Source organism: Phodopus roborovskii, unplaced genomic scaffold, assembly GCF_943737965.1.
Source record: "Phodopus roborovskii unplaced genomic scaffold, PHOROB, whole genome shotgun sequence".
Lineage (NCBI taxonomy): Eukaryota > Metazoa > Chordata > Mammalia > Rodentia > Cricetidae > Phodopus > Phodopus roborovskii.
The window spans coordinates 4,000,515-4,015,469 of record NW_026126447.1 but is presented as its reverse complement, the minus strand read 5'-3'; the positions used below and the strand labels follow the sequence as shown (position 1 = coordinate 4,015,469).

Here is a 14,955-nt window from a genome sequence, read left to right as displayed (position 1 = left end):
TGAACTTGAAACACATTTCCATTGCCTGTTGTCCTTCTTAATTGTTTTCCTTGGTAGTTCATAATTTTATCAAATATGCTATGGGTATATATATGGTAGTAAAGTTTGAGACAGTTTCAGTAAAGAGAATAAGGGAAGAATGACAGAAAGTAGTCAAAAGAAAGATGTGTGGTAGATAGTGTTCTGGGAAACTATGAGTGAGGCTCCTCAACAAAAGGCAGATCTTTTACCTCAAGTACATTTTGTTCCCTTGAGTGTTCTTGGACATTATTTAATGCTTACTGTGTTGAACACTTACATTCAATTCATAAGAGATGTTTGTTCTTGTGTGTGTAATCTAAATGAATGAAAGAACCAAATTTATTTTCTTTTTATTTGTCACTTATTGTCTTTGTCCAAGTTGCATTTTTCATATTACTTAAGTCTGTCTGTACTCTTCCATGAGTGCTGGTAATTTTTTATGCCAAATATAGGTCTATTCCTCCCTCTTTCTTTAGAAGAAAAACATCTTACCTATTAGTACTATTGTAAACCATTAACTTTGTCTATGAAGCATCTTTCTCTTACTTTTCAACATCTTACTGTCATGTAGGAACCAAAGAATGAGTATTTAATTTCAATCATCCAAATTATTTTTTTTTTGTTGTTGTTGTTGCTTTTTCCCCCTCACATATGTTCCAAGAAACAGGAGGAGATATTGTTGAAAATGACATCATTGTGATCATACTCAATCAGGCAACTCAATCTCCAACCAAACTATTTTATTGATAACCAAGGATACTAATATTTACTTTGTAGACTTCACTTCAACTCTTATTGTGAAACATATTCAAAAATATCATCCCTACTCTAAGAATTCAGACATTATGCTGGTCTGCTCCTGTCACCTGGCAGATTGCACTAGGCAGTACCCTGGTGCAAAGGACACCTTAAACAGAAAGATTTCTGCCAACTTAAGCTCATTTTCCATTCTCTCTTTTTTGATGTTACCCTGGCGCAGACAGGACTGTTCTTGTCTCCCTCTTTTTTTTCTGTTCTCTCTCTGTCTCTGTGTTTCTTTCCTGTAGTGAGATATTCACTTTGTTAGCACCTGTGGCACTGACCACACCCACTGGGGGTGGGGATGGGGTGGATGTGACCTGTGGGAACTAGGTCTGGAGAAGGGGCCCCAGAGCACTAGCTTGCTTGCTGGATGGGGACAGAGAATCAGGAGGCATTCTTGGGACCAGGAACCTGCTGGTGTTCATCTGTCTCTGTTGTAAGTTATTTCTCCCTGAATAAACATCTACTCAACATATCTGTTTTCCTGATCTTTATTAAACCATGATACTTTACATCTGTTCTCTCTCCTCTCCACTTCCTATTCTAATAAAACTTCTCAGTAGGCTCTGAATGCCTGGCATGTTTGTCTGCCAAGGTTCCCCTGATGCTTTATGATAACACCTACCATTGGTTGGTCCTGAATATATTTTAGTTTCCTCTTCATGTCTTTCTCCATTGTATTTCTTCCTTCAGTGTATGCCCAATATTTGTAGAGCTGTTCTCATTTCATACACTCTTATTACAGTCTTGTGAAATGTGTATTCAAACTCGTTTTGACCCTTTGAAAAGGTGAGGCAATCCCAAAATATTAAATACCTTCCATAGACTAGAAAATTTATGAAGAAGTCTGCTGACAAAGACAGGTCCTTGTAACCAAGTTTCCTCCTTAACATTTCAACAAGCTTGCAACAAGTGTTATATGGGTTAATTATCATTTATCCTCCTCAAATCAAAGGGCTTTCAACTTATTATTAAGTACAGCAATGGAAAAGATTTAAAATATTTGTTCATGAAACTTAGTGACTAGCAACTGTGAGGATGACAAAGCAAAGTCGTTATGCCTGGGTCCAATGGTGTTGATGCCACTCATTCTTAAAAGATAAAGTATAACTATGATTGATGGGTTAAGATGACTCAGCAGTACCTCTAATAGACATGGCTTTACAGTCAACACTACTCATGGATAGTGTTAGTGGCAAGACTGAAATTAATTTACCTCTAGGTCTACCAAACCTCTCACTTTGTCTGTATTAACACATGTTAGAAGTTTCCACAAGCTAAGCTATTTAACACTGCTATAATTATAAGAAATAATTCTTGGTGCACAGAATGACTCTATCTTATAACCTCGCCTTCCATTAGTTCAAAGTTCATGCTGACCTAGAAATGCTTCCTTTTGTGTTTGTATTTTGAGACAAAGTAACTCTATTTTCTTATGCAACAATGTCAGCTACCAAAGTGATAGGTTACCACCCTTAGAATGTATTCATAATATTTTGAGCTCCAGGTTTTGCTTGCCCTCTCTGCATTTCTGTACATGGCACAAATCAGGGGAACAATATGGTCTCCCTAACATATGTGCTTCTCAGGCCAGTTTCCTCCACTTTTCTGTCAATACTCCATGGTCTTTGCAAGAGGATTGAGTCCTCAAAGAAACCTGGCACTTACTGCTTGTTCCAAACCTCCATTTCCCTTTGCTTATAACAACATGTGTTAGTTACTTACATGAAATGTGTATGAAAATGCACTTTACCTTGTAAGAAACATCAATTTATTCAATAATTTTCCTACTTATGACATATGACATATTTTGTTTCCAAAGTGGATTAACCATTGTAGAAAACAAGATGTAGTATGATGACTTAGTCCATCTAGATTTAGCATTGCTAACAGATGACCCTTAGCAAAATACTCGTCCTCTTAGGTTTCCTTGTAATCTGTAGAACTTTAGAACAAAATGATGGATTTTAATTTTTATTCTGAATTTCTGAAGCCTTTTATCTATTACTAATAATGAAGGAAACAATGAAAGAAATATAGTGGTTATTATGTAAGAAAATAAATATTGATAGTTTAGAAGTTATTTGCATAATTAGGAGTCCTTCTTAGCTTATTCTTAATTTTTCCCTAGTTTTCCTCTAATTAATTAAAGGATTTCCATGTGTTTTGCCACATGCAATTTGACTCCTCTAAGCTCTCTTCACAATTTAAGTTTTTCAACAGCAGCTTGTCTGTGAATTATCCCATAATTACCACATAAAATGAAAACAAATAGCTAGCTATGATTATAATAGTGTATCTGGATAAACTTTATTTATGATTTACTATTTTAATTTTTGTCTCTTTTATTATTTAGAACCTTAATACTTAGTGCTCATTGGCACAACTGATTTTGTTTGTCGTTACAGCACATTTAGATCATGTAAGGAGGAAATTTAAGATGTTCATAAACGCCTTTAATTCCATTCTTGAACCACTACAGAACACTGGACAATTTTAGTCAATTTTCCCTTTAGTTGAGTATTGACAGTGGTAATTGTGTACACATCTGAGACAGGGAAAATGTAAGTTAAGTTAGGGTAGCAGTTATCTTTAAACCAACATCATTGAGAGTAGTTTGAGTGATGGTGTGGGGCTCCACGAAGGAGGCTATAAGCAACAATAAAACCTATTTATGCAACTGAGTCAATGCCACAGCAGAAAAGAGTCCCTGAAGATTCATGAGCCTATGACTTAATCAGCACACTTGGAGACATGGCACATGAATGGCCCTGCACAGCTTGTGTGTTTAGTATCATGCTGAGAGGGAGAAACAATCATTTTGTATCCCAGTTTTTTTCTAGTTAGTTTCTCCCATAATACCATTAGAGACATAGAAAAAAAAAAAAAAAAAAAAAAAAAAAAAAAAAAAAAACAGGTACCATCCACAAGATTCACAAGGAATTGACTTATCAGAAACATCAGTATTGAAGACCACCACTGTACTAATAAGACAGTTGGTGTGAATGATAAAATACCTAGAAAGAGATTTACTTTAAACCTATTTCTCATTGACCAGCAAACCTCTTTGAACCTTACATTCACAATCAATTAAATTTAATTAGTAATATTTGGTATTTGCTCCTGAGTCCTCTTGCATAGAGAAGTCTATCTTTTATATTTCAAGAATGAATAACACCATTCATTTTCCTTCATTATATAAATTTCATAAGTAAACAATCTTTTATTTGAAATATTTGTAAGACATCTAAGGGGATTTTTTGGAATGAATAAATAATCCAAATATGGAAAACAATAACATATCTATATCTATATCTATATCTATATCTATATCTATATCTATATCTATATCATCTATATCTCTATCTCTATCTCTATCTCTATCTCTATCTCTATCTCTATCTCTATCTCTATATCTATATCTATATACATACATATATGAGTCTGCTATGCATAATTGTATTAAATAGAAAAATTAGGTATAAAAGGCAAGCACTTAAACTGATCTAGTAAAAACAAAGTATAAAATACAAATAAGGACTAACCTTCTTTTATGTATTAGGCTCATATTGTTGGTATAACAAAGCAAAACAGTCTTAGTTGCCTATAGCACGTCTATATGAACTTATAGTTTAGGAGAAAAAAAAAGTCATGATACATTTCATTAATATATGATCAACCTGTTACTGTGGCTACATTTCTTTTTAGATGCTCAAAGGGAAAAATGCAATTCTCTTGCTTCTTAGCTCTGAGGGCTGCTACATTCTTTGGATCATGATCCTTTTCCATCTTAAATATCAGTGCTGGATAAATATGTCAATCTCATGTTCTCTTTCAGGCTTTCAGGTTCAAAGTCCTTTCCCATAGACTGACCATGATCCATATGGCAGACACTGGATGCAATCTCCCAAATGCTAAGGATATTTTCTTAAAAACAACAGATCGTATTAGAAATATTAGAATGATTCTAAGTTATTTTGCTTTAATGATATTATTTATTTTTTAGTTACATATATATGTGTATGTCTGTATAAGGTTGTATCTACATGAGTTCAGGTACTCAAGGATGACAGAGGCATTGGATTCTCCTGAAGCTGGAACTAAAGCTTGTTATGAATAATCGGACGTGAATTCTCAGAACTAAACTCATGTCTTCTGCAATAGCTATATCTTCAACACCATCACAATCTATTTTAATAATTAAGTTTTTGACAGTCACATAATGCATGGACATATTTATGAAATCATTATCCTGTTGACTACATCTAAATAAATGGATAGCCACAGATGTAGAATTGACCATGAGAGAGGAAAAAAAAAAAAAAAAAAAAAAAACTATGTGAAAATTTTGTTCTCAAAAATCCCTGTTTTTGTCATATGGATGACAAATTCTTTCCCAATATGACACCAAGTGACTCCATTTCTGTGATGCTTGCTGTAATATCCTTGTGGTTATCTGTTATCCCATTCTTAAGTTTTCATCCAATGGTTTATTTATATTACAAGTCACTATAAATCTTGTATAATGAATACATAGTCTCACATAATATATTCCTCCCTTTTAAATTTCAGGCTCTTGATAACAATTCATGTATGAGTAAACAATATGACACAATTTTTCATAATTTCTTTAAATTTTGTGACTCATAGTTTCTCTGTAACTTTTTTTAATCATAGCAAGCTCAGGAAGATACATTTATTTATTTATTTTTGTTTTTCTAGACAGTGTTCATTTGAACTTTTTTTGTGAAAAATATGGACATATGTATATAAGGCTGCTATAGGGCAGATTAAAGTTTGCTCCCTGAGTACAGAAGGACATTGTTCATGTTCATGTTCATTGCCACACTTCCAGTCTCAATTCATTCCTTCACAAAACAACATTTACTGAAATAATTCTTTTGTTGTTCAATGTGAGTTTTCTTTCTGTTTTTCATTTCCATTTACTAGGAGCTATGTATCTTGTCAGAACATCACCTGGTTCATTTGGGTTGGTACATATTCTAACCCACCAGAAGTTGGCAAATTTTAAATGTGATAACTAAAAATTCAAAATCTTCCATCTACCTACCTTGGGCTCCCACTACTCCTGCCTGCCTGGACACAGCATTCTCTCTGCCCTCTTTAACATAATGCCAAGACAAAGGAAAGTATAATGCTTGAAATGAATAGTTGGTCTTTCTACAGAGCAGGTTTTCCTGTTCTACTTGTTCTCTTAATTTAGTTGGTTTACACTAACTGAAGACAGAATCCCATTGTTTTGCTGAAACATTAACTTCACGAAGTCATTCTGCTTCCATCTGCAGCAGTAAAATTAATGATTCCCTCTGCAACATCTGTTTAATTAACTATCGGCATCATAGAAGAGGCATCCAAATACCCCAGTGACTAAATCAGGCTCAAATTAGGGAAATACGATGTTAAATGGTATCAGGGAGAGGCTGAGTTTATCCTTTTGAGTGCTGACATTCATTAGCTAGGCACTATCACATGCATTTTTATAATGAAGTCATGTCTGGGGTGCTTGGCTGTAAAGTTCTCATTTAGGAGTGGCCCATGTCCCTTCAGTCATGGTCACCATAGTACAGCAAGAAAAGGGGGTAGATTTAGATAGCCTAGAAATAACACATCATTATATCATCTTTCTTCTTGTAAGGGCAATAAGGTTACAATTGCTTGATGGATGCTAGGAAACAGAAGTAGTGACGTTTGTTTGTGAGTCATTTCTGTCAGAAAAGAGCTCCATTGTCTCTGAATGTTTTTCACTATATTGATATTACTGTTAACAGTGTCCACATGAGCTTGTGTGGCTTCATTATACCCCCCCAGAGAAACTATAATTGGTATTTCTGAGGGGAACATCATTGTGTTTAAAGCATTATCTGGGGTACCAGAGAATATCAAGTTGCATGCAGACCTTGCCCTTTGGGATTTTACCCCAGGCAGAGGACCCTTAATATTAAAATAAGCATATATAAATAAATAAATTAGCTCCCACCATCCTAGGTCTGGTTGAGAATGATCAAGCCAATATTATCCTGCTCTAAGAGAACTTAGGATCTAGATTGTGTACATACAGGGTGAGACAGAAAGAGAAATTAAAATGAGAACTAAATATAACTATAAATTAAGAAAATTGCAAGAGAGCAAACAGTACAAGAAATCTAGAGCAGAGATGGCATGTTTAACTTGGCAGAGAGAGAGAGGGATATATAAAATAAAAAGTTGATGTATTGATTATTCCATGAGTTGTTTTTCAAGTAAAATTTACATGCATATCCATATGGAGAACAATCAATTCAGAAGTAGAGCAAAGAGGAAAGGAAAAGTGCACTTATAGTTTATAGGTGTTCATGAGGTTTGAAGAAAGAAGTACTACTTGTATTGACCCTGTATATCATGGCCTGCAGTTGACATAGAAAGGGCAAGAGTAAGTTGTTCAATAGATAGAGAAAAGTTTATTCATCCAGTCTGGAAGTCTTTAATTTTTGAGTTTGGCACTCTACAGTGTCAAGGCTTTCCTACATTTCAGACAAGTGCTGTCTGCTTTCCTCTTTTAGATATAGTCCTCATGTTCCACTTCAATTGGACAATAGGAGTTGATTTGAAATACATGCAAGTTCATAATCTGACTTATAACATCCTCTTTCAGAGCTTACCTGACTAGATTGTATATTTATGTCTCTCTTCAATGACAGCAATGAAATTTGAATGTGAATCATTTCAGCAGTAAAGGAGGTTGTGCTAAATATAACCTTTTAAAATGTGATTAATACCAAATTTATTTTACTCACCATAGTAAGATACACCCACAACAATATTTTAAGTGGGATTATCTATTGCCTATGTTTTTGTGAGAGTAGTCGACCTCCTTGGGTTGGAATTTTCCTTCCAGAACTTTCTATAGGGCTGGATCAGTTGATAAGTCCTTTTTCAATCTGGTTTTGTCATGGATTATCTTGGATTCTTCATCTATAGTGATTGAAAACTTGGCTGATTATAGTAGTCTGGATTGGAATCCATGGTTCCTGGGGCTGGTCTGGGCCATGATTCAAATGATATGACAAACTTTGAAGACTCCCCATGGAAGGACTCACCCTTCCGGGGGAGCAGAAGATGGGATGAGGCTTCATGGGGGGAACAAGGAAGGACTGGAAGGTGCCGGAACTGGGATTGACATACAAAACAAGCTTGTTTCAAATTTAAATTAAAAAAGTTATAAAAAATATTTGAAGTGTGAAACTACTTTTGGAGCAAATGAAAATAGCATGAGAAAAATGGACTTTGGATGGGTAGAAACAAATGACAATTCTAAAGTCCTCAGGGAAAATGTAAGTTCATTGTGTAGCTCACCAAAGAGTTGTTTGACTACATGCCTACAAGAAACAAATTTGGTGACAGAACCGACTGTTTTCCACTTTGTAGATTATTTTTTTGTTGCTATGGTGACAAATGTGACAGGAAATTGAAATTGTTCAAACTGTGTAGTCATGGAGCTCTGGAAGTTCCAAGGGGTGGAAAATGGCAAGAGATATGAAAATAGCAGAGAAAAGACTAGGAAGAGAGTCATTACAGACATTACCATGTGGTCTCATAGGTTCACCTGCATAAATGGCCTCTTCTATTACTGCTATTAGGCCCCAGCTTGAAGTGTTCACTCACATACACACACACACCTGCTAGGTAAGGCACATGGTCTAAAAGAAAAATGCCGGGCACTTATAACAGTAATGTAAATAATATGTCAATACCACTAAGTCATTGACAGTGTATATTTTTTGCTTTCAAGAAAATAAAAGACATTTTTCTTCTTTCATTTTCTTACTCATTCTCCTGTTATGAAATCCAGTGTAACTCTATGACTCAGAGTATTTTGTGTGTGTTAGAGCTAAGCTGAATAAGACATAGATTACTTTGGCCTCTAATGTGAATAGTGCCAGACTCCCAATCCGGGAATGCTGTTTATTCACAGAACAAATTCTGAGCCATTAACCTATTATTTCTAAGCTTGAGGGAAGTTAGAGTAACAGGATATTTAACATTTGTCATTAGATAAGCACTCAATTCATTTTGGTTGCTATGATTAGAATCAATGAACTTCCATAAACTTTAAAGGATTGAGTGTTTAGTTTCAATCTATTGTCAATAGAAGGAAAAGTCTTGTAATGATAGATGTAAAAAGGATGAATATGGAAAATGTTTGAAAATTAAATTATTTTTACTGTTTATCCATAATTAGGTTTGGTTTCATCTCTGGGGGCATGTCAGAAATTTTGAAGTAGGACAATGACAGAAATAATACTGTGTGAAATATAAAGATAATCTCTGGTCAAGAGAGAGAGAATGCTGATAGAAAGATGACCTAGAAGACAGATAAGTAGAAGTAAGACATAGGAGGATAAACAGAGCAGAAAACAGACAGGGTATAAACTTGGAAAGTGTACAAAATTTACCTGGGTGATCTAAATTTTAGAACTGAGGGAAATCTTCATAGCCAGGCTATCTACAGTCAAATTTCAGATCACTTTCAGAGCAAGGTTCCAGAATGAGCACCAAAATTAAAAACTAAGGTTTGACCCCTCTCTGAGGATGAGAAATAGGGCTGCACTTGAAAGTGAGTAGAAACGGAGGTCCATTGATCATCACATTTGGAGAGGAACTATGAGCTTAAGTGTTAGAATGTGCCAGGAATGTTAAAAACATGATTAGGTTTGCCAAGGATTAAATGAAAACTCTAATCCCATTCTATCACCGTAAAACAGACAACAAAAGCAAAAAACATGACAAACATGTTACTCTTTGGTTAAGGAGTCTCCATGTATACAAATGTATTTTGCATACATAAATTTGAATTCTCAGTAGTGTTTGCCATGCAATTTTTGTTTCAATATTAGGATAGTAAAAGAAAGACTAGTGCTCAATTACTTTATATCCAGATTGTCTGTTCTATACAGTACTTTAGGAGGCAGGAAGGGGCTTTATCTGAATAATGAGGACACAGCACTAGTGCTATGAACTCAGGTGGCTATTTCTGAAAGACATACTTGACATTGTTTCCCAGAGGGCTCGAGATAAGTTCTTTACATTTTCCAACAGAGGGTGGGATTGGATCCAAAGTCTGCAGTAACATGCCTATTTTGAAATTCTTTGCAGATTATATAAGATGAAATACCAAAGAAAGATATTTTTTGCAATGGTATATTTTAAGAGTTTACATTTCAATTTTTATGCATGAATTTTATTTGAAACTCACTTATATAAGCATGGGTATAATACAAAACAGAATTTATGCCAATATTGCAATTTATTTCACAGACTATCTGTATAAAATTTGTTATAATAAACACTTTAGTACCTGAAATAACCAATACAATCACACTGTTATTAAACAGAAACATGGAAAAGCCAGGTAGTGAGTAGGACCATAAATCAGATGCTGTAAAATCATAGCAAGGATGAACATTTTATTCTTAGCAGCCAAGTCAGATGACTCACAGCAGCTTACAATTTCAGCTCCAGGGGGACCTGGCATCCCCTTCTTGACTCCCTGGCTATCCACCCTTTTACATATACACCTGAATAGAAAGTTACTCTAGCTACAGGAAGAGGAATGGCCTCTCAACCTATAAGGGCACTGCACTTCTATGCATATACCCTTACACAGGTACACATGCTTCCTATATGTTAAAATATGAGCAAAACAAGACTCTAAAAATGTCTTCTAGAAAACATACAGAATATTCACACCAGGCAGAACTGAAAGTAGCATCAGATTATACTCAACAGCAGAGAGACAAGTAGGGAAAGTAGCTTGGTTTTGCATTGCTTCTTAAAAGTCCAGTTTGAATATTAACAAAGTAATGGCAATTTTTATGTGTCTCTCTTGCTCTGTCCTACTGTCTCTGTCTATCTGTCTGTCTCTCTGTCTTTCTCCATTGGTATCCCTTCCCTCCTCACCCTGTCTCTATTCCCATCTTCTTCCTATACCCTATTTCCTTTATATTCCTTTTCTTCTCTGTCTTCCTCTCTAGCCACTATCACTTTTTTCAATTAAACTGGAAATGTTATCCAGGAATATATTTGGTGATCATAAAGTCCATGCATGGAATATTATATGCTAATGTGGTTTCCAGTATGAAATATTTTGGTTTCTGCTTTGTTCATGTATTATTTTATTTCTAAAAATAAGTAAAAAAGAATAAAAAAGAAGATATTATTTACTTATACATATAACACACACACACACACACACATATATATATATATATATATATATATATATATATATATATAGTTGTTGGGGAATTTCAGAGAAAACAGAAATAGAAAAGCAGAAAGGAATGTAGCTATATATTCCTACAGTTGTTTTAGCCAGTAAATTAGTGGGTTTGGGGACTAATGTTATAACAAAGCATATAATTTAAAATAAATAACAAGACATAAATTGAAAAAATAATCTGGACATCATTCACAAACTTTTAAGTTTAATTTGAAAAGTTCTTAATTTGCATGTTACATTGTTTTTTGCTTTGAAATTTAGAAACAAGTTTTATTTAAGATCTGAAATACAATTCCTAAAATATCAACTTTTCAGAAAACTGTGGCTACACAATAATGCATTGCCTCTATCATGTTAGAACATGCATTAGACTCAAAATACAAAAACCAGGAAACAAATCAGCATTCTTCAACAATTTGAGCAAAGATAGAATGAATGCCTAAGGAACAACTAGATGGATTTGCAGAGGATGGGCTGTTTACGTCAAGCACGATAAAAAAAAAAAAAAAAAAAAAAAAAAAAAGAAGCACAAATGCATGGGATTTTAGGTATATACATTTAAGTTGAACTTTTGGCACTAGGAACGAGGGCATCTTATCACGTAGCATTAACACATATTAGAAAACCGTGTAGTGTCAAAGGGATAGAACCACCAGCATTCAAGCAATGTTGTCAGCTAGGCAATAAAATGTTCTACTGAATTTCTTCTTTGTCTAATTACTGCATACACTGGTAGCAACTTAGAAATGAGGAAAGGAGCCGGGCACTCCTTTTATTTTCTATTTACAACAGAACAGGAAACAAACTGAAACATAAGCCCTGTTTTACCTTGACAGTTTTAAAGAACATCAATTATACAATGAGAGGACTAAACAGAAGTGTTTACAGATACCAGACAATAGTGAGTGGCCAGTAGACCTTCACAGGGCTTTGAGATGGTAGTCAGCAGAAGCCACTTTGTAATCACTGGCAGTGAACAAAGAGGCAGAATTCTTTGCCAGATACTTAAGGAAATCATGCAAATAGCCCAACAACAATGCAAGGCTTTTCTCGTCAAGGGGTGTATAGGCCAACATTGCCCCAATTCTCACAAATAATCTCAGTAGGTGTGGTGCCCCATAGATCTGCGACATTGGCGCATCAGGGTGTGCCAGAAGGATCTCGGCATATTGGGGCCGCTCAAACTTGTAGAGCAGCTGAGTGTCCAGCATCACATTGAAATACTCTTTTATCCCTCCCACAACTTCATTAACTGCATACTCCTTATTATCAACGTTTCCCTGTGATTTCTTACAATTGGCATACTCCTCAAGAATGGCATCTACATTCTTTTTAGAAGGGAGCTGGAACAACTGCTTCTGCCTGGTAACCAAGTCCCAGTCCTCCACCAGCCATGGTTTCAGCTCTTAGGAATCTTCACTTTCACTTCCATCCTATTCTTAAATGCCTCCTCACTCTCCACAGTGGGGTCAGCCCTTGCCCTTTTCTTCCGAGGGGGCTGGGGCATTTCGCTGGTACTGCCACCATCTCCGTTGCCAAGGGTCTTCTGCTTGTTTTTCCTGGTCTTCCGCACAGAACCAGAAGGAGGGTTCTCAACAGAGCGAGCACCCCATCTTCCTGGAATGGCTGGTTCAAGATTCTTTGACTATGAACCAGCCGACTTCTTTCCTGAGGCAGCTCCCCTCATCTTACTTCTCTGCATGTTGCTTCCAGTTGGCTTCTTAAAGTTGTCTTCTTCAGCAGATTGTTTGTTGTCCACGAGTCTGAGAAGTCTGCTTTCTGGAACTCATTCAACCCTGTTTTTATTCCAACCAACAGTATTTCTTCTTTCCCTTCCAAGGACTCCTAGTAATTTCACAGGTGGAATCTGACAGAACTCCTGGGATGCTCTGGAAAGATGAATTGGGAATACAACCCTGTATTCTGCAAACAGGAATGGTTCTGCAACCAGGGTCAGATCTCCTGATCCTTATTGTATAACAAACTTAGCTTTTCTGATAATGACCTGAAGCGAGAATCCAGGTTCTTTCCAGCAGCCGATGTATAATCACTGCTGCTCCTCCAACCGCCATAGTAAAGTCAGGTTTCTCTCGCATGTTACATATTATAATCATTTATGTCCCGCATCATCTATTTCTTTTAATTGTATTTATTTATTTATTTAATCACTTTGTATCTGTGCACCAAGTAATAGCTGTTAGAGGCACACATGCCCAGGCATGCCAGGAGATACTGTAGGTTGGAAGAAGCAAGGAACATGTTCTCTTTCAGTGACTGTGCAGGGAGTGGCCAGCTGGCATCTTTTGGCCCATTCATACTGATTTCAGACAACTAGTCTCCATAATTCCAGAACATTACGAACATATATGCCTTTTTCCATAATTTTATCTTTATTATTTTTTATTTTTCTTCTTTTACATATCAATCCCAATTCCTTCTTCCTCCTCTCAAATGCTCCTGCCCCCCCCCTTCCCATCCCTTTCCCCACCCACTCCTCAGGGGAAGGTAATGCCTTCAAGGAGGGATCATCAAAATCTGCAAAGTCATTTGGAGTAGGGTCTAGGTTCTCTCTCCTGCCTCTAAGCTAATGGAGTTTTTCTTCAAGGGGAATGTGCTCCCATAGTCTGTTGATGCACCAGTGGTACATCCATGTTCCACTGTCAGAGGTCCCTTAGAACGCCCAGGCCTTCTAACTGAGACCCATGTTCAGGGTGTGTGAGTCAGTCCAATGCTGGTTTCTTAGCTGACAGTCTTGGGGTCCATAAAGTCCCTCTTGTTTAGTTCAGCTGTCTTTTTGGGATTTTGTAGCCTGGTCTTCATCCCATTTTTTTTATCACTCCTCCTTCTCTGCAACTGGATTCCAGTAGTTCCATTCAATGTCTAGCTGTGGATGTCTGCTTCTGTTTCCATAGCTACTACATAAAGGTTCTAGGATGGCACATAAGTTAGTTATCAATGTCATCATCAGGAAAGGGCATTTAAGGTAGCCTCTCTACTGTTGCTCAGATTGTTAGTTGGGGTCATCCTTGTAGGTCTCTGGACATTTCTCTTGAGTCAGTTTTCTCTTCAAACCTATAATGGCTCCCTCTATTATGGTGTCTCCTTTTTTGCTATCTTCTATTTGTCCCCTGACTCAATCTCCGAAGTCCCACATGTTTTCTTCTTCTCCCCTTCTCTTTCTCCCAACTCTCTCTTCACCCACTGTCCCACCTGCCAATATGCTCAGGAGTTCTTGTTCCTTTCCTCTCTGTGAGGAACCTTGTATGAAACACTTAGGTTCCTCTTTGTATCCTACTTATTCTGGTTGTGAAAATTATAGGCTGGTGATCCTTTGCTCTATGGCTGAAATCCATATATGAGTGAGTTTATACCATGTTCTTTTTTTTTTTTTTTTTTTTTTTTTTTGTGACTGGGTTACCACACTCAGAATGGTTTCTTCAAGTTCCATTCATTTGCCTGTGAATATCAAGATCGCATTGTTTTTTTTTTTCTTCCCACACTGAGTAGTATCCCATTGTGTAAATAAATCCCATCTTTATTGTCTATTCTTTATCTGAGGGGGATCTAGGTTGCTGCCATATTGTTGTTATTACAAATAATAGTGAGGTAAACATAGTTGAACAGATGACTTTGTTGCATAGTTGTGGACAATTTGGGTATATACCTAAGAGTTGGAATTCCTGGGTACTGTGGTAGACTGATTCCCATTTTCCTGAAGAACCATCATAGTGATCTCCAAAATGGTCTTAGAAGTATGCACTCCATCCTAAAATATAGGAATGTTTCCCATTCTCCAAATTCTCTCAAACATAAACTGTCTTTGGTGTTTTTGATTTTAGCCATTCTGACAGGAG

The 14,955-nt window shown here is 36.2% G+C and overlaps 1 pseudogene; it reads right to left on the bottom strand.

Annotated features, from left to right (window-relative positions):
* Positions 1–11,339: 11,339 nt before the first annotated feature.
* LOC127224883 (mortality factor 4-like protein 2) lies at positions 11,340–13,117 on the bottom strand (annotated as a pseudogene).
* Between the last annotated feature and the right edge of the window lie 1,838 nt (positions 13,118–14,955).